This window comes from Arvicanthis niloticus, chromosome 18 (genome assembly GCF_011762505.2).
Source record: "Arvicanthis niloticus isolate mArvNil1 chromosome 18, mArvNil1.pat.X, whole genome shotgun sequence".
NCBI lineage: Eukaryota > Metazoa > Chordata > Mammalia > Rodentia > Muridae > Arvicanthis > Arvicanthis niloticus.
In genome coordinates this window covers 15926881-15944765 of record NC_047675.1, presented here as the reverse complement: position 1 = coordinate 15944765, position 17885 = coordinate 15926881, and the positions used below count along the sequence as shown (strand labels likewise).

Sequence of the window (17885 nt, the reverse complement as noted above, 5' to 3'; positions counted from 1 at the left end):
ACACAGGCCAAGCTTGGCCAGCCGTTCTTCCTCGGGAGTTTGGTGTCAAACTATGTGAAGCCACAGCAGGGTGAACACACCTGCCCCAGGCATATGGAATAATAAAACGTCATGGATGAATGTGTTATAGAGAGAAATCCAGGTTTGGGGGCCGTCAAGGACAGAGGTCTCCATTCTCCTAGTCAGACTCCCTGTTAGGCAGACAGATAGGGAGTTATGGGTAAGTAATAAAGATGGTGAACTTTCTACATGGCCAGCTGCTTCCTCACCTCTTGACTTGAGACAAAAGCCTGGAAGCTCTTGTCTCCCACCAGAAGGTCCCTGCAGATAGATTGACTCAGCAAGTTCAAGCTAGATGAAGATGTCACACATCAGTTGTGGATCAGTCAACCATCCTATCTGTCTTCAAACTGACCAACCCTAAAGTAGGGGAGAAAGATTCTTCAGGTGCTTTAAAAGCCCCAGACCTCAAGAAGAGACTGGATTTTTCAGCCCCAAGTCGCACCTCTGCTTTGCAGAGAGTCTTTTTCTCTGTGTGTCTGCAGCGTGCCTATGTTTTCTTTCCCCTAATAAATCCCCTTTAGCGGCTGATTCTGTCTGTGATGCTTGAGACCTCTCTGCTTCCCTATTGTGTCCCAGATTTTTGCTGTCTTTTAACTCTTGAACTGCAGAGAAAATGAATCTGACCAAGACTCCCAGATTGCGTAACAAAGACCAGCGTCACCCCTAACCTTTACCTTTGACACCCTCTGTGGTGGTTTGAAGGGGAATGACCCCATAGGCTCATATATTTGAGTGATTAGTTATTAGAGAGTGGCACTATTTGACAGGGATTAGGAGGTGTGGCCTTATTGGAGGAAGTGTGTCACTGGAGGGTGGGCTTTGAGGTTTCAGGTGCTCTAGTCAGACACAGTGTCTCTTTTCCTGCTGCCTGCTGATCCAGATGTAGAACTCCCAGCTCCTCTCCAGCTCTATGTGCTGTCAAGCCTCTTGCCATGACAACAATGGAAGCTGTAAGCCAGCCCCACTTAAATGTTTTCCTTTATAGGAGATGTGGTGTCTCTTCACAGCAACTGAACACTCACTAAGACCCTATATTGACAATGTGTGGTGGTTTGAAAGGCCTTGAGCTCCTGACATTGCATTAGGCTCCATGTGAAGACATCAGACAGATTTGGGGTCAAAACCTGATTTTGTCCTTGCAATGAACTTCTAGCTAAATCAGTTAACCTGTTTGATTTAATGGGGCCCAGGGTAGATGGCTCAGTGGTTAGGACCACTTGTTGCTCAGATCCATAATCCACATGGAGGCTTACAACCATCTGTAACTCTAGTTCTAGGGGATTTGACTCCCTCTTCTGACCACCTCAGGTACCAAACACCCAGGTGATATACACACATATATACATACATTCATGCAGGCAAAACACTCATACGCACAGAGAGACAAAATAAAATAAGAGTAAAAAATAAAAATGTTTAAAAAAAATACAAAACCACTTTAATGGTAGACAGAGCAGGTGATGAGACAGACACCCCTGTCTGCCCACTGGCAGATTTCCACACACCAGCTGTCAACCTCTGAGTCTACCATCCATTTATGAAGTTGAGCACGCTGTTCTTATTGTTGGTCCGTCTTCTGCAACTGTGAACACAGAGTTGCTCACAACTGAGACCTGCTAGAGCAGGCAGGACTTGGGCACTTCAGCCAAGGATTTTTAGTTAATCATGTATTCTGGATTTCCCCAAAGGCCTATGACCTGGGACTTTATATTTGGACACAGGAAAAGCTGAGGTCAAATAGCTTGCTTGAGTGTGCATTAGGAAGAGATTTTCATTCAAGTCATTGTGGTTTTGTCAACAAGGTGGGAGGAATTTCAGCAAACTTCCCACCCCACAGGAACACAGTGTCAACAACAGTCCCTACATGCTGTGCCTTCACTGGGACTGAGGAACACAGGTGACAGAATAGAGGATTTACATGGGACCCAGAAGACACGAGGATCTGGCTTGGACCCTGTTCTTGCTACCCAGCCATGCTTCCCCAAGCCTAGGCTCCATTCCTACTTAGATCTGGCATTTCCTTGCTGTGTTCCCATTCTTTCCTGTTGAAGCTAAAGGTTTCTTCTGTGCCATTGTATACTGGAAATACACATCTTATTTCATTTTATTGGCATTCACTCAGAAGAGAATTGGACTGTGGACTTTTAAACAAAGTCTGACCTGTTTTAAAAAAAAATATGGGGACTTTAGTTGCAGTATATGCATTTTGCATTTTGAGATGGCCATGAGTCTATGGGAACAAGAGGTTGCAGATTATGGTTTAAAGGTATATTTGGGGGAATGAAGAGATCACTCAATTGTTCTTGCAGAGGGCTGCAGTTTGGTTCCCAGCACCCATGCTGTATGGTTCACAATGGCCTCCAGCTCCAGGGGACACACCGTCCTCTTCTGGATTCCATAGACACCTGCACTTACTCACACATACACAAACTCACACAGAGACACATATATACATGCATAATTAAAAAATTAAAGATAAGTTACAGAGTGATATGTTTAGGTGTCAAATTGCCTTGCGGCGATCAATATTGATTGTCAACATGACAGGTTCTAGGATAACCTAGGAGACAAACTTCAGGCTACGCCTCAGGGAGAGTTTCTAGACTGGGTTAAGAACTGCACCAATCTGGAGTCCCAAACTGAACAAGAAGGAAAAAGTAAGCACAGGCGTTCTCCTCTCTCTCTCTCTCTCTCTCTCTCTCTCTCTCTCTCTCTCTCTCTCTCTCTCTGTGTGTGTGTGTGTGTGTGTGTGTGTGTGTGCGTGTACGTGTATTCTTCCTGTTGTAATATGGTAATATGAGGTAATATGACCAGCGCCTCATGTTCCTGCCCCCATGCTTCTCTGCCATGATGGGACTCACCTTTACCCTGTGGGTCAAAATAAACCTTTCTTCTTGAGTTGTTTTGTTAGGCATTTTGACACGGTAACAACAACAGAAAATAACCACTCTAGCCTCTGGATTTGCATCAGACAAAACAGACCTTGAGTTAGAAGTATCAAAGATTCTGAGTTCTTCACATCAAGCTTATTATATAACATCATCAGAAAGACATAACAATTATAAGCATGCGTGTAACCTATGGAGGAGCACCTACATATACACAGTAAATAATAACAAAACTCAAGGGGAAAACAACTCTAAGAGTAAGGGAACTTAATACCTTCGCTTTCAACAACTTCATCTAGATGGAAAGTCAACACGGAGTCAGACACCCGATGGTTTCAGAGGACAGATTCTTTTCAAGCTTGCAGATCATATGTTAACCCACAAAATAAATCTTCAGATATTCAACAAGGTCAAAATCATATCAAATATCTTTTCAAACCACAATGCTATGAAATGATAAATCAGTAGCAGAAAGAATGATGGACAATAGGATAATAGATAACCTACCTAACCAATAGGTTGAAGAAAAACATCAAACTGCAATGTGTATGCGTGTGTGTGTGAGTGTGCATGTGTATGTGCACGTGTATTTGTGTGTGTCTAGATAAATGAAAATGTAAACACTATGTAGCCTATAGAATGCAGGGAAAATTCAAAGGGGGACATTTGCAGTGACAAATGTTCCATTAAAAGAACGGAAAGACCTCAAACAACCTATTTTTGCATCGTAAGGAACTGTTAAAAGAAGAAACTAAAGCCAAGCTTATCAGAGACAGGAAACAGTAACAAATCTGAACAGGTTTGAGTGAGCTAGCACAGAGAACACAGACACTATCAATGAAAGTTTAGATAGAAGTAGCATGGGCTCTAGCCATCCCACCTCTGCGTTTATAAAGGAATAAAATCCATAGCTTACGGAGATCTCTATACTGCCGTGTTCCTCAATGCAACTTTTACCATAGGCAAGATGCAGAACCAATTGTCATGCACACCAACAAATTAAAAAATAATACGGGGGGGGCCAGATTATACCAGCCCATAGGACACTCAGTGTGACTAGCCATCACAGAAAGGCAAATGGGAATGGCAAGCTAACACTAAGTGGCCTCAAAGATAGCTTATCCAGCCAAGAAAATTGGCCAATACCCAGTGCCGACAAGTAGGTGGGGAGCCAGAACTCTCGCTAATAGTGAGAGTGAAAAATGGTCCCCTATGTTTTTGTTTTTTTTTTTAATGTTTTCTTTCTTCTTGTTGTATTTTAGTTTTTAAAAAGTTTCACTAAGAGTACAAAATAATGCATGTGTGTCAGTACAATGATCTCGTATGTACTTCTCTCCTCTGGTCTCCCTCCCTGTCCTCTCCCCAGATAGTACTTCTTGTCCTTTCTTGACACCCCTGTCTATGACAATAAATACTATGTATTTATATTCATGTGTTTAGACCTGGGGTCTGTGCAGGAGAGCATAGACAAGGTCTGATGTCCTTTCCAGCTCAAGTCAAGTCTCTTTCTCCTCCCACTTTCTACTTCAGTATGTGACATTTTACATCTGAGAGGAAAACAAGATATTAGTCTTTCTGAATGTGGTTTATTTCACTGCAGCCATGGAGGGTGACTTCAAGCCCCAGGAGGCTCTGTAAGAAAAGAGCCAGGCTGAGGGTAGCAGAAATTATACCAGATGTGAAACTCCTCGTAAATGAACCCTCTTATCCTGCTCTGCAAGTGCCCTCGTTGGTGAGATACCAGCCCTCCTGGACTCCTTCTATGACCAGGAGCAGCCAAATGCCAATGCCTGCTCAGCCCCTGATAGAGGTGCTGCCCTTGAGGCATGTGCTCTAAGTGATCCCATACAGGACAGGCCTCAGGCCTGGAGCAACCAAGCTAGGGTAATACAGAAGCTCCTAAAGGAAGCAAGCAGGTCCTGCAAACTTGCCACCAAATTCTTCCCATGAAATGGGAGCAAATACCATCAGCATCATAAGGAGTGTGTGTGTGTGTGTGTATGTGTGTGTGTATGTGTGTGTGTGTGTGTGTGTGTGTATGTGTGTGTATGTGTGTGTGTGTATGTGTGTGTGTGTGTATGTGTGTGTGTATGTGTGTGTGTATGTGTGTGTGTATGTGTGTGTGTATGTGTGTGTGTATGTGTGTGTGTGTGTGTGTGTGTGTCTTACATAACTGTCATGTACCAGGCTTGTGCTAGTCTCAGGAGCCAGCTGTATACATGCTAACGAGGTCTTTGATGCATTACACTGAGTTTACCTCCAGCATCGGTCAGCTCTTGGGGCTATTTCCTCTGGGCTATTTACCTATCTCCCACCCCATGCCAAAAACAAAACCAGAAACAAAAATACCAAAAACAAACAAACAAAACAACAACAACAACAAAAAACCCTGCATTCTGAAGTTTAACCCCCCCAAATTTTATCTCAATGGATTAAAAGGGTAGAAACATCATTCTCGTGATGTTTAGAGATGGGTTTTACAGAATAGTCAGATTAAGTTAGGCCAGGAGGGGAGAATCCTGTGATTGAACCTGGGTGACTTCATAAGGAGAAGAGACACCACCCAGAGAGAAGCAAGCACAGGCTCCTGTCATGGTGCCACTCCAACAAAGGGAACCCTCACCAGAAACAGCCTTCGAGTCTCTGAAACTGTGTGCTAAAGAAACTTCGTTTCTTATAAAATGGCCAGGCTCTGGTGCCTCAGTATAACAGCAAAACAGCGACAGATACACCCTGCATTGTTTTTGTTTTGTTTTGTTTCAGCTTGAGAAGCTGCAGTCCCACTGTTTTTAAAGACTGCTACCAAGTAACTAACTTAGACTCAAATGTCTCTCATCTCCACAGGCACTGAGCTAAGGCCCCAGTCCGGCTCTGCCCCTGACTCACTGAAGGAGTCTGGGAAAGTGCATGGTCCTCTCTGGCCCTCAGTTTCCCCATCTTGATGATCACTGGCCAGCCTCCCAGGCCTTAAAGTCCCATACCCTAGAACTGCTGCCCAGCACAAGCTGCCCTTCTGATCTGTAGGGAGCCCTCAGCTAGGCTCTGGCACTGTCCCCAGGCCACTAGCCCCAGGGAGGCACCCAGGTCTGAGCACTGGGTTTTCTGGAAGAATAACCCCATTCTGTCTGCTCATTGCTGCCAGAGCTAAAGAGGTCTCTTCCTCCTCCCTGCCCCAACAGACAATACCCCAGGCCAGGAGGGCCCCTTGCTTCCTGCCCAGCCCTCCCCCACCCTGATACACACTCACTCCCTCAGCTCTCAGCACCAGGCATCTGCTGCCCTTCTGGAATCTGTGACAGCCAGGGCAAGGCAGGCAGGCCTCCAGCCCCAGAGGCCCAGGGCCCCTGAATGCCCTGTAGACCCCAGGGGCTGCCCAGGTTGCTCAGGAAACCATTTCAGGTCAATGGAGACAGTGAGGACTCTCATCTCTGTTTAGAGCCAAACAGCGTAAAGAAAGAAGGCAAGGGTGTGCAGGGGCTCCGCAGGGTCCTTCAGGCCTGGTGCACACCTCATGGCTGAGGGGCTGGCTCTCCAGTCTGCTGTCCTTCACTCCACAAATATTCACGCAGGAAACTACTACTGGGCTAGTAGCAGTGTTGAGGGAGGTTGGTGAGTGCATGGGAGGCCACTGGAAGGGGAGGGGGGACCTTGATAATGCAGATTTAATCTCTAATGGAGGGACTTCTTTTTCAAAGCACAGCATATGACATCTGTGCTATGAGAAGCCTGTCCTTGTCATAGTCACGGTAGCTCAGAGTAACCGGAATATCGAAGGGAAAGGCCTGAGGTGATACCCATCTTTCCCTTCCGGAAAGGAGACCATCTTAGAGTTTCTGTCGTTGTGATAAAACACCATGACCAACCGCAACCTGGGAAGGAAAGTGTTTATTTCAGCTTACAGCTCGCATCACTAAGTGAAGTCCGGGCAGGAACCTGGAGGTAAGAACTGAAGCAGAGCCTTAAGAGGGATGCTGCTTACCCTGCTTACCGGCTTGCTTCTTCCCCATGACTTTCTCAGTCTGCTTTCCGATACAATTCAGGGCCACTTAACCAGTGGTGGCCCTGCCCAGAGTGAGTTGGGTTATCCCACCTCAATCACTAATCAAGAATAAGCTTGACAAGCTTGCCTACGGGCTAGTCTTAGGCAGACATTTTCTCAGTTGTGAGGCCCTCTTCCCAAAGGATTCGAGCTAGTGTCAAGTTGATGTGAAACTAGACATACAGAGGCACCTTGTTCTCTCCCTGGCCTTCCCTCTTTGTCTGATGAGCAGTCGCTCCCCTGACGATTAAAAAGCAGTGGTCCCCAGGCCGATCCTTTGTCTGCTACGAAGATGATTTATTGGAGGAAGTTGTAAGAAGTTATTCAAAAAAACAAAACAAAACAATAGCCAAGCATGGTGGCACACACCTTTAATTACAGTATTCAGGAGGTAGTGGGAGAAAGAGCTCTGTGAGTTCAAGGTCAACCTAGTTTATATTGCAAGTCCCAAGACAAACAGGGCTCCTTGGTGAGACCCTGTCTGAAAAACAACAGAAACTGGGAAATAGGAAAAGAAATACAGAGAAGGTACAAATCATCCCATCCTTAGCCACAGGTCTGGTGTGGGAGAGTGCTTGCTCTCATCCTGAGCTGAGGTGATGCAAAACGGAAAGAAACTTGATACTTGGGGACTAGGGCTTTCCCAAGAACCTCTTCCTCCACTGTGGGAGCCACGGGTGAGGGCCTGCCTGACCATTGCTCACCAGGACCGCTTCCCTAGGAGCCTGGGATCCCCATGCCAGGGCTGGTCCATGCTGCAAATCACCTGAAGGCAGAGGTTTCCACATGGAATGGCCCAACCTCCCATATTTGATTTATCAACCTGATATTGGCAGTTTAAAAATAGGTGCTTTATGCCAAACCAAGCCATTTGAAGAGGAAGTTGGTAATTATGAGTTCTTAGGAGGTCACAGAAGCATGGACAGCTGAGGAACCAGAACAGGAAAGTCTGCCTCATGGAATAAAAACGTGAGGCAAACCTCAGCTCTCCGCATCCAAATATATTCTTCTGCAGAAGCTGAAAGTTTGAAGTGGCACGCAGCTTAAGCCAGACTTGGAGGTACCCAGTCACTCTTCTCCCTGGGTTTCAGCTTCCTTTCTGAGTATGTGGGTGCATGTGTAGTATATGGGTATACATGTCTGCATACGTACACGTGTACATACTGCATATGTGTCTGTGTATGTGCACATGTACGTGTGTGTGTGTGTGTGTGTGTGTGTGTGTGTGTGTGTGTGTATGCTTGTGCAGGCCAGAAGGGTTGGGTGTACTTAGTCACCCTTTACCTTCGTTTTGAGACAGGGTCTCCCTCAGGGTTAGGAGTTTCCTTAGCCAGGCTGCCTTGCCAGCAGGCTCCACAAGTCTAGCTATCTCTGCTTCCCCAGCACTGGGATTATTAACTGAGTCCTCTTCCCACCCACTCCCTTCCTCATTTGTCTGTTTCTTGCTTGAAATGTCTGAGTCTCCTTCCCCGTCTATCATTTCCCCCCAATAACAAGTGCTTTCTCTTCACAGTCACACTGCACATCTATACCCAGCAGGCTTTTGGAAAGCATGGACACCTAGGCAGAGAACAGGGTAGCAACCTAGGAGAAGCAGGGGGGAAGTGGGGGAGAAAGGCCGGTGGGTCTAAGCAGAGAGAAGAGGTCTGGGGCTGTTCCTGGTTGGGGAAGAGTCTTGTGATACCCTAGAAAGAGAACAAGGTAGGAAGTGGTTGGCAAGAACACATCCCAGAGGGCATGTATTTTCTGGATGGTTCTTCTGGTTATAAAAGTAGTATCCTGTAAGTCAGTGGGGTTGATACTCAGGCCTTCCCAGCTGGGAGACCCAGACAGAAGGATGGGAGAGGAATCAGAGTCCTGCCACATCCCTCTGCCCTGTCATGATTCTGCTTCTTCCCCTGGGACCTCAGGGACCCTAGGACTCATCTGTCCTGGTGGGTGTGTGCAAGAACCAAGAGGGCTCTGACACCTGATTTTGCCTCTAGCACCTCTTCCCCTCAGCAGCCTTTGAGATTCACCTAGTCTGAACCTCACCTCATCTCAGAAATCTAACCCTGCAAGTTAAAATGGATCTCGAAACCAGGACCAAGAGCAGTTTGATCACCTGACTCAACCATCCCTCACTTTGCAGATGGGGAAACTGAGGCTTAAAGAAAGCTGCTTTCCCAAGTCAACAAATTTATGGCTGGGTAAACAAAAACGGCAATAATCTTATTGACAGCAGTGTCAGATTTCAGTGGCCATCTCTTCCTCCATGATGTCAGCTGAAGCCTCGGGTGCGGGGGCAGACACCTTCAGCCCCACCTGGACTTTTGAGGTACCTGAAGATCCTCTACACATATAGGGACCTTTCGGTGATCAGGAAGATGCCCGTGCTGCATAAACAGCTCCTGAAGTGGACAATTGAGACAGTGAGATCTTCTGTTCCACCCTGTCCCTCACCCCATCCCTGCCCCCCAGCAAATGGGTAACAGGAAACAGTCAAAGCGTCTTAACTTTCTTTAATCTTCCAGCAAACTGAAAAATCAAACGATAATTGTCTGGGTGATCTCATTATTGTCAACAAAATCCAAGCCTTGAAGTCCGAATCCAGTGAAGCGCTGACACATTAAGCACAAAGGGAAACTGTGCTTGCATGTTGTTCAATAAATAAATAAGGCTGGTGGGAGCCTGGCGCAGGCCGGGCATGCTGTACCAGGGCAGTCAGGTGTCCACAGAGATCCTGGAATCCTGGCATCTCGGAAAGGCTAGATCCAGGAAGCCAATGTCCCAGTTTTTCCTCTTTTTCAAGGAATTCAGCCAGGCAAGAAACAGAAGGTCTCAAGGGTGACAGAGGAGAACTTCGTGGCAGGCTAGTCACAACAGAGGACACAAGAGATCAGTACTGCTTAGAAAGGCACCCCGCGGCCTGAGAGACAGGAGGCAGAGCCAAGCAAGTACCTGGACTAAAAGCAGGTGGTCTTTGGAGAGCAGAGACTTGGAGGAATGGGGGACTCAGCAGCCAGCTATGGTCTGACATTGAAAGGGCCTTTGTCTTCTACTGCCTGGTCTTTCATTGATGCCCTCTGTCCATCAAACCCAAGCAGAGATGGAGGTCATGGAAGTCAGGGCAGTTAGAAGGGTGCAGATGTCAGGCTCAGCTGGTCTGATCACGGAGCAGGTTCTGGAGGAGCAAGGGGATTGAGCATAGTGAAACACCCCACAGCACCCCACCTGGGACACCCTCAGTGCGAGCGCATTGGGAGTTAGCTTGTCCCTGCCTCCACTTGCAGCTGTCCATTGGGGTTTGAAGTTCGAACCTCAGTTTCTGCAGAAGTAAGGGCTAGACTTGGGTAGCTGGTCACCCTCACACTAAGGAGGAGGACCTGTGTAGATGTCAGAAGAGGTTCAGAGAGGAGCTGCATACAAAAGGTTGCTCTGTTTATCTGCCTTGTCTTGATGAGTCTTGGTCCTGATTTTTTTTTTTAATCTTATACTCTTAGCGAATGCTGTAAGAATATATTCCCTACCACCTTATGGAAGTGAGATGCTTTGGAAAACTGAAGTGCTATGGGACCACTCCCCTTCTTCCTGCCTTGCTGTTTTAGGCCTTTAGGATGGGGATAGCACATCCAATGGAAGCCACCGTCTACACCCAGAGCCCATGAGCTGCCGCTGACTTCGAGCACACAGATCTCCCTGCTCTGCTCCAGAGGCAGCAGAATGACTAGGGAGGTGTGTTTGGGGGCTTGTTCTCTCCTACAAAGGCCACTCTATACATGGAAGGAACCCTGTACAAACCTCCCTGTTCCAGATCTCAACGTGTCCCACCACATAAGAACTTTGTTCCTAATCTTAATTGTCCTTAAGATGCCCACACAGAAGGCCCATTCTCTGGCCATCCTCTCTTCTCAACTCTCTTAGATCCAGGAGGGGAGCCATGGGGTAAAGGTACTTAGCAACTGGGATTAGAACCCTGTGGTGGTTTGTAGATGCTTGGCCCAGGGAGTGGCACTGCTAGGAGGGGTAGCCTTGTTGGAATGAATAGGTGTGTCACTGTGGGCGTGGGCTTTAAGAACCTCATCCTAGCTGCCTGGAAGTCAGTCTTCCACTGGCAGTCTTCAGATGAAGATGTAGAACTCTCAGCTCCTCCAGAACCATGTCTGCCTGGATGCTGCCATGCTCCCACCATGATGATAATGGACTGAACCTCTGAACCTGTAAGCCAGCCCCAATGAAATGTTGTCCTTATAAGACTTGCCTTGGTCATGGTATCTGTTCACAGCAGTAAAACCCTAACTAAGACATACCCTGAGTATCATCCTCAGCACAGCATGGGGGGGGGGTGGAGAACACAAAAAAAAACCCACAAAACCACAAAACAAGACAGCTGTTCCCATGTTTTCATTCTTGAGAAACTGCTACAAGCACCATGCATTCTGCAGAGGTCCACTGAATATTGTCCCACATGGTATTTTGCTAGTAACTCCTGTTTTCCTTTTCAGCTGTAACATAAGCAGAAAGGTGGAGGGAAGATCCAGTATCCTTGGCCCAGCCTTTGAGATGGAGATGGCTCAACCCCTCTCCCTGTCATTCCTCACACTAGAGTGGGTTAGCTCAACTCTGAATCAGCATCCTCACTGGTAAGGCTGGGTGTTGGAAATAGCTCCATGATAGACAGAACAAAGGACTCAGCCAATGCTGGTGCACAAGAAGTACTCCATAGACAGGAGGCTATCACTGTCCATCTGTCTATCCCTAGAGGTCTGTGAAGGGTCAGTCCCACATTCTCTGCAGAGTCTGGTCACAGAGTTATACAGAGACAGCAGGTCCACATGTGCCCACAGGTGACCAACAGCCCCATCCCTGAATCCTCTATTAACATCTTGGGTTTAAAGAAGAGAAACATCCACCATTAAGCTTCTACAGGGTGCAAAGGATGCCTGCTTCTGAGGAATTAAAACACATGGTGATTATTTTATCTGTAGATGTCCCGCCACCTTGAATAGCTTCTCAGCTCTTTGAGGGCAATAAATGAAAGCAGAAAGTGACAGTTTAGAACATTTTGACAGATATCACAAGGCCTCCCAGATACCCGGACCTTTTTTTTTTAGTTCCAGAACATAGAGATTCATTCTTTGTCTTAAGTACAGCCATGGATCTGGCCTGGGCCAGGTCACTGAGAGCAGAACCACTCTGGAGTGCTCTGGTAAATTCGTTAGTTGACTCCGCCTGCCACAGAAAGTGTGGCAGCTTGGTGTTGGAACGGTAAAGCCAGAATCCAATCCTCTGGAGCCTTATCTTTCATGAAGAAAAACTGCCTGAGCTGGAATTTGGACACGCAGCAAATTTAGAGTAAACTTAAAGTCCTGCTGTGTTAAACATGGAGGGACGTTTGTTACTGTGCATAGCCTTACCTGGACTAGCTGGTACAAATGCTGTCTTAAGCAAGAACTCTTCTTACGATTGTTTGAGTCTCTTCATTCTTATCGTCCCCTTTAAACCTGTTTTTATGATCATACATTAGTCATAGGTGGTAATAGGTTTATTATGACATTTTCACGTATGTTTGGATCACATTCATCTCATTACCCTATCTTGGGTTCCCCTCTCCCTTCCATTAATCTCTTTTCAACTAGTCTCCCCCCTTCTATTTTCATGGCCTTCTTCCTCCTTCTGCTTCCCTTCCTCCCTTCCTTCCTTTTCTACCTTTTTGTTTGTTTGGTTTTTTTGGTGGTCCAGTGAATGTTCATTAGGGTTGCTTACATGACCCTGGTGAAGGTTTGTTGATAGGAGCATAACATTTTATTAGTGGCTAAACCACTGAAGAAACTCTCCGTGTGTGTGTGTGTGTGTGTGTGTGTGTGTGTGTGTGTGTCCCCATGAGCCACTGAGTGGGATGGGGTCCCATGAGCCTCTCCTCCCTCTATGACACAGTGTTAAGGGGACCAGTCACATGCTGGCCATCACAGCTGCTGCGAGTTCAAGAGGGCAGCAGCCGAGTCACGGCCAGTGTTCCGCTCCACTTCCTCACTTCCTCTGTTCACTCTTTCAAGACTTTAAAAAGATGTTTGTTTATATTTGTCCGTATGAGCAAGTACGTAATCCATGTGGAGGTCGGCAGACAACTTTTAGGAGTCAGGATGGGTCCCTAGGATCAGCCAGAGATACTGGCTAATTATATATCTACTTGACACAAAATAGAGTCATCTGAGGAGGGAACACAAATTGACAAAATGCCTCCATAAGACTGGGCTATCTATAGGACATTTTCTTAATTAGTGACTGATGGGGGAGGGCTCAGACCATTGTGGATGATGCTGGTGCTTTTGGATTCTATTTAAAAAGGAAAAAAAAAAAAAAAAAAAAAAAAAAAAAAAAAAAAAAAAAAACAAGCAGACTGAGCAAGCCATGGGAAGCAAGCCAGTAAGCAGCAACCCTCCATGGCCTCCGCATCAGCTCCTGCCTCCAGGACCCCCTACCCTGTGTTACTTCCTGCCCTGTCTTCCTTCAGTGACAGACTATGACGTGGAAGTGTGAGCCAGGTTAAACCCCCCCACACACACACACACAACTCAGTTTTGGCCATGTTTCATCACAGCAATAGTGACTCTAAGACTCCGGGCTTGAGACAGTACCTGCCTTTCCCCTCTGAACTGTCTAGCCAGTGTTTACTACTTATTTTGTAATGTTTCCCTGAGACTTGGAGGAAATGATAAGATGTCACAGCAGCTGGGCTTTCATCAGCCACTTATCCTCAGTACTTTGACTAATTATACATGTCTATTGAACAAGAACTTCCCCCTGTGTATTATCTCATTTAAAGTTCACCACAACTCAAGAGGTGGGTGTGACTATTTTCCCCACGTTCCAGATGAGAAACTGAAAGGGATACCTCCACCATTTGTGTAAGTCAACAGGAGCTCTGTCTTTACAGGTAGGCAGGTTTTAGCACCCCAGGAGAAAGAGAAAAGAAACAGGCATATAACCACCCAGCTCAATGCAAACACACCCTTAGGCAGCATGGGACTCTATTTTCACCCTGGGGGAAAAATGTTCCCAGCTAAAAGTAGGTCCACAGAATGTCCCAGCTAAAGTCCAACCCCAGGTTGGCAGAATTCTTAGATGGCTTGGGATTCCTGCTGGCCAGGGCTCTGCTGGCATGGACATGTTTACACTATCCTCAGACTCCTTCTCCCATGCTACTCAGAGCACCAACCCATATTTGGGATGGAAAAGGAAAAATGCCTCCCAGTGGGGATTCAAAAGCATCAGGAAAATCCCACAGGGGCTGCAGGCTCTCCACACAAGCCAGGCTCTAAGTGATTCCATATCCTGGGTCCTCATACCTGAGCCCTGTGGCCAGGAGGACAGTCAAATCAGAGGGCATGAGGTCCCTCCACACTGATCCAAACCGAAGGCGTTTCTGGAAGCACTTAGAAAGTAAGGACAGTTACACAAAGGGAGTGCCAGAACTGAGCAAGAAGGAAAGCACTAACATGCCTTTCTCATCTGCTGAAAGCGACCTCCCTTCCTGCATTCGAGCATGCACGGTGAGATCTCACTGCCTGCCTGTGTGAGGATCAGAGAGCCTGAAAAGTGTGTGTGGGCAAAGAAACTTCCCGAAAGCCCATTCGTCATGAGTGCTTTTCATAAAGCTCAAGGTCAGGTAAAACAAAGCAGTGTGTGGTTCAGACAGACATGTATATATGATAAGACCACATGCATAACCCATGCACAGGAGTGATAAGCAGACTGAGGGTGCTGTAGAGGAAGGGCTTGGCCAGGACATGAGTCTTTACTCTTGATGACATTTCTACAATCGAGCAACCGCCTCACAGGTGTTTGCCATCTTAATTAATGGAGCAGCAGTGTGTCATATGCCAAAGCTTATGTTTCATTCAATCCTGTCTCCCTAAGATCTACTTTTTAAAGGGGAGCTAAGTAAGAGCTAACACTTACCCATCAGATCCTGAGTGCTGGGCACCGTGATTCGTCGTCGCCGTGTAAGTAACAGGCATTTACCTCAAAGGCGCCTTAGGAGGCGAGTCTTACTCTACATCCATTTTACAGGGGAGTTAAACACCATACAACTAGTAGAGTGTTAGTCTGCCCTCTACCATTGTGACAAGTCACCTGAGACAGGCAACTGAAAGGAAGGGAAGCTTTCATTTGGTTCCCAGCTTGAGAGCTTTCAGCCCATGGTCCCTTGGACCAATAGTGACCCAGGACATCTCATGGAATCCCATGGAGGAAAAAGTTGCTAACTTCATGGTATCAGGAAGCAGAGGGAGAGAAGGGGGAGGGGCCGGGGTCCCAGCATCCCCTTCAAAGACACGATCCCAATAACCTGACTTCTTTCCACTAGGCCCCACCTCTACAACTTTCCGTCACTGACCAGCAGTGTCATAGGTGATATGTAGCCCTTAGCAAGCGAGCCTTCAGGGTTGCCTAAGGTCTAAACCATAGCATGAGGCTCTCAGAGATCAGATTCTTAGGTGCTATAGAGTAAGAGTGCTAAGTACCTCAGAGGCAAAGCTGACATTGGGAGGCTAGTCCTGTGGGCCAGTGATGAAAATGTCACCCTACACATGCAAGCTTTTCAGGTGACCACATGTACTTGGGCATAAGCTTCCTCCACTGAGGATCTTCTCCCAGTCTAACATTGAGGCTTCCATTTAGGGCGAGGGAACAAAGTGCATCCTGTACCAAGACTCAAATAATTGTTAGCCACCAGAATGGCCTTTATAGAGCATTCAAAATCCACTTTCTAAGAATGCAAGGATAAAATGGTTGGTAGGGAAGCCATGGAGAGTGTTTGTCTGCATTACTGGTAGAGGGAGGAGGAATGGGAGGAGGAGGAGGAGATGAGGACTTACTAGACAGATAGCTTGGCTCAACCCTGTCCCCATGCCAAGTGTCTTGTTCTATTTTCTGTTACTATAACAAAATACCTTGTGTTGGGTAAGGTATGGAGTGACAGGGTTTCTTTAGCTCATTTTGGGGGAGGCATCTGCTAGGCTGTGGTGGAGCCATCTGGCTCCAGAACAGCATAGTAAATGGTATTACGGTAAGAGGACATGGAGAAAGAGGGTTCACATGCCCACTACAGAACTAGGCAGAAAGCCAAGCTTGCTCAATAGCAATGTATTCTGGCTGGAAATCAATGTTAATCAAGAGCAATGACCAATCAATACTATGACACTACCACACAAGGATCAAGCTTCCAGCACAAGAATATTGGGGAGCAAAACATATAAACATAGTACCTAATGAATGTCCATCAGACAGTGGTTTCTAACGACACTGGAAGGGTCAGTCCTAACAGGCTAATTCCCTGCTGAAAGAAGAGGTGACAATCTGTCCTTGAAGCTCAGATAGCTAATGCCTGTCCCATCTTACACTGGACAATCAAGAGTCAGTCACCTAACCAGGTGTGGTGGTACACACCTGTAAAAGAAGCCCTTGGGTAGCTGAGACAGAAGGATGACAACTTTAAGGCCAGCCTGTAATACACAGTGGAACACTGTCTCAGATTAAAAAATGAAACTCATCTGATGAAAGGGAGTTATACCATAGGCTATCCAGGCAGCTATGATATCATGGTACACAAATCTCCTACCAGAATGAGGCTGGCTTAGGGATGCTTTAATCTGGAGACCCTGGAAGGCCTGTTTGTGAGCTTACACATGCACACAGGAGGTCTTCTCATCTTCCATCCTGGGTCTTCCTCAATCTCTTTTTTCAGTGTTTTAAATTTTTCATTATAGAGATTTTTGGTTAGGTTTATTCCAAGGGGTGGTGTCTGTATGTCTGTATATGTCTGTGTCTGTATCTGTATGTGTTTGTGTGTGTATGTCTGTGGTTATGTCTATGTGTGTGCCTGTGTATATGTCTGTCTGTCTGTGACTCTCTGTGTCTGTCTGTCTGTGTGTGTATGTCTCTGTGTGTGTCTGTGTGCTTGTGTCTGTCTGTCTATGTCTATGTGTGTATGTGTGTGTGTCTGTATGTGTCTGTATGCATGCCTTTGTGTATGTCTCTCTGTGTCTATATGTGTATGTCTGTGTGTATGTCTATGTCTCTGTGTGTATCATTTATAGATCTCTATAAAGAAATATTAGTGTTTCAGAAATAGAAAAACACTTAAAATTGGGAAGCACAAGAGACCACGGATAGCCAAAGCAATCCTGAGCAAAAAGAACCCTTGCTGAGGCATCACCATGCCTATTTCATGCTGTACCATGCAACCACAATAATGAAAATAGCACAAACTGGCACAGAAACAGATACAAAGATCAGTCAGTAGAACATACTTGGGAATCTAGATACCAGATACAAAGCATCCAATTGCAGCTACCTGATGCCAAAAATACACACTGGAGAAAAGATAGCATCATCAATAAATACTGCTGGGAAAACTAGACATCTACATTTAGAAAAATTAAACTAAATCGTCTCTTGCCAAGTGTAAAGGTCAACTCCAAACAGATCAAAGGCTTCAGCATAAGATCCTAAACACCAAAGCTGCTAGAGGAAAAAATAGGAGTAAACTTCAAGATGTAGGTATCTGTGTAGCTGGAGGGATGGCCCAGTGGTTAAGGACACGCTGCTCTGTCAGAGGACCAGAATTCAGACCCCAGCACCCTTATGAGGGCAGTCACAGTCTCCTGGGACTCCAGCTTCAAGGGATCCAGTGCTTCCTTCTGGCCTCTGTGTGCACATGCATGCACTCCCTCATTAATAAACTAAAAATAAATATATATTATAAAAAGATAGATGCATATGTAAGGACTTTTTAAATAAAACTCAGAAAATAAGGCCAACAATGAACAAATGGGATTTCTTAAAGTTGAAAAGGGTTTGTGCAGCAAAGGAAGCCAAATCAGGCGAAGAGGGAATCTACAGAACAAGACAGA

The 17885-nt window shown here is 46.2% G+C and overlaps 1 long non-coding RNA gene across 4 annotated transcripts in view; it reads right to left on the bottom strand.

The window, feature by feature from the left end:
* Positions 1 to 7345: 7345 nt before the first annotated feature.
* Positions 7346 to 17885, bottom strand: part of LOC117723227 (uncharacterized) — a 68829-nt gene continuing 58289 nt past the window's right edge. For 2 of the 4 annotated variants that reach the window (XR_013104817.1, XR_013104819.1), the window contains exons 2-3: positions 12387 to 12473; positions 7346 to 10153 (exon numbers count right to left, since the gene is read on the bottom strand). This is a non-coding gene — a long non-coding RNA (uncharacterized LOC117723227). Of the gene's footprint in view, positions 10154 to 12386; positions 16673 to 17885 lie in introns of those variants that run through there. The other 2 variants (XR_013104818.1, XR_013104816.1) reach the window with 2 other exon arrangements.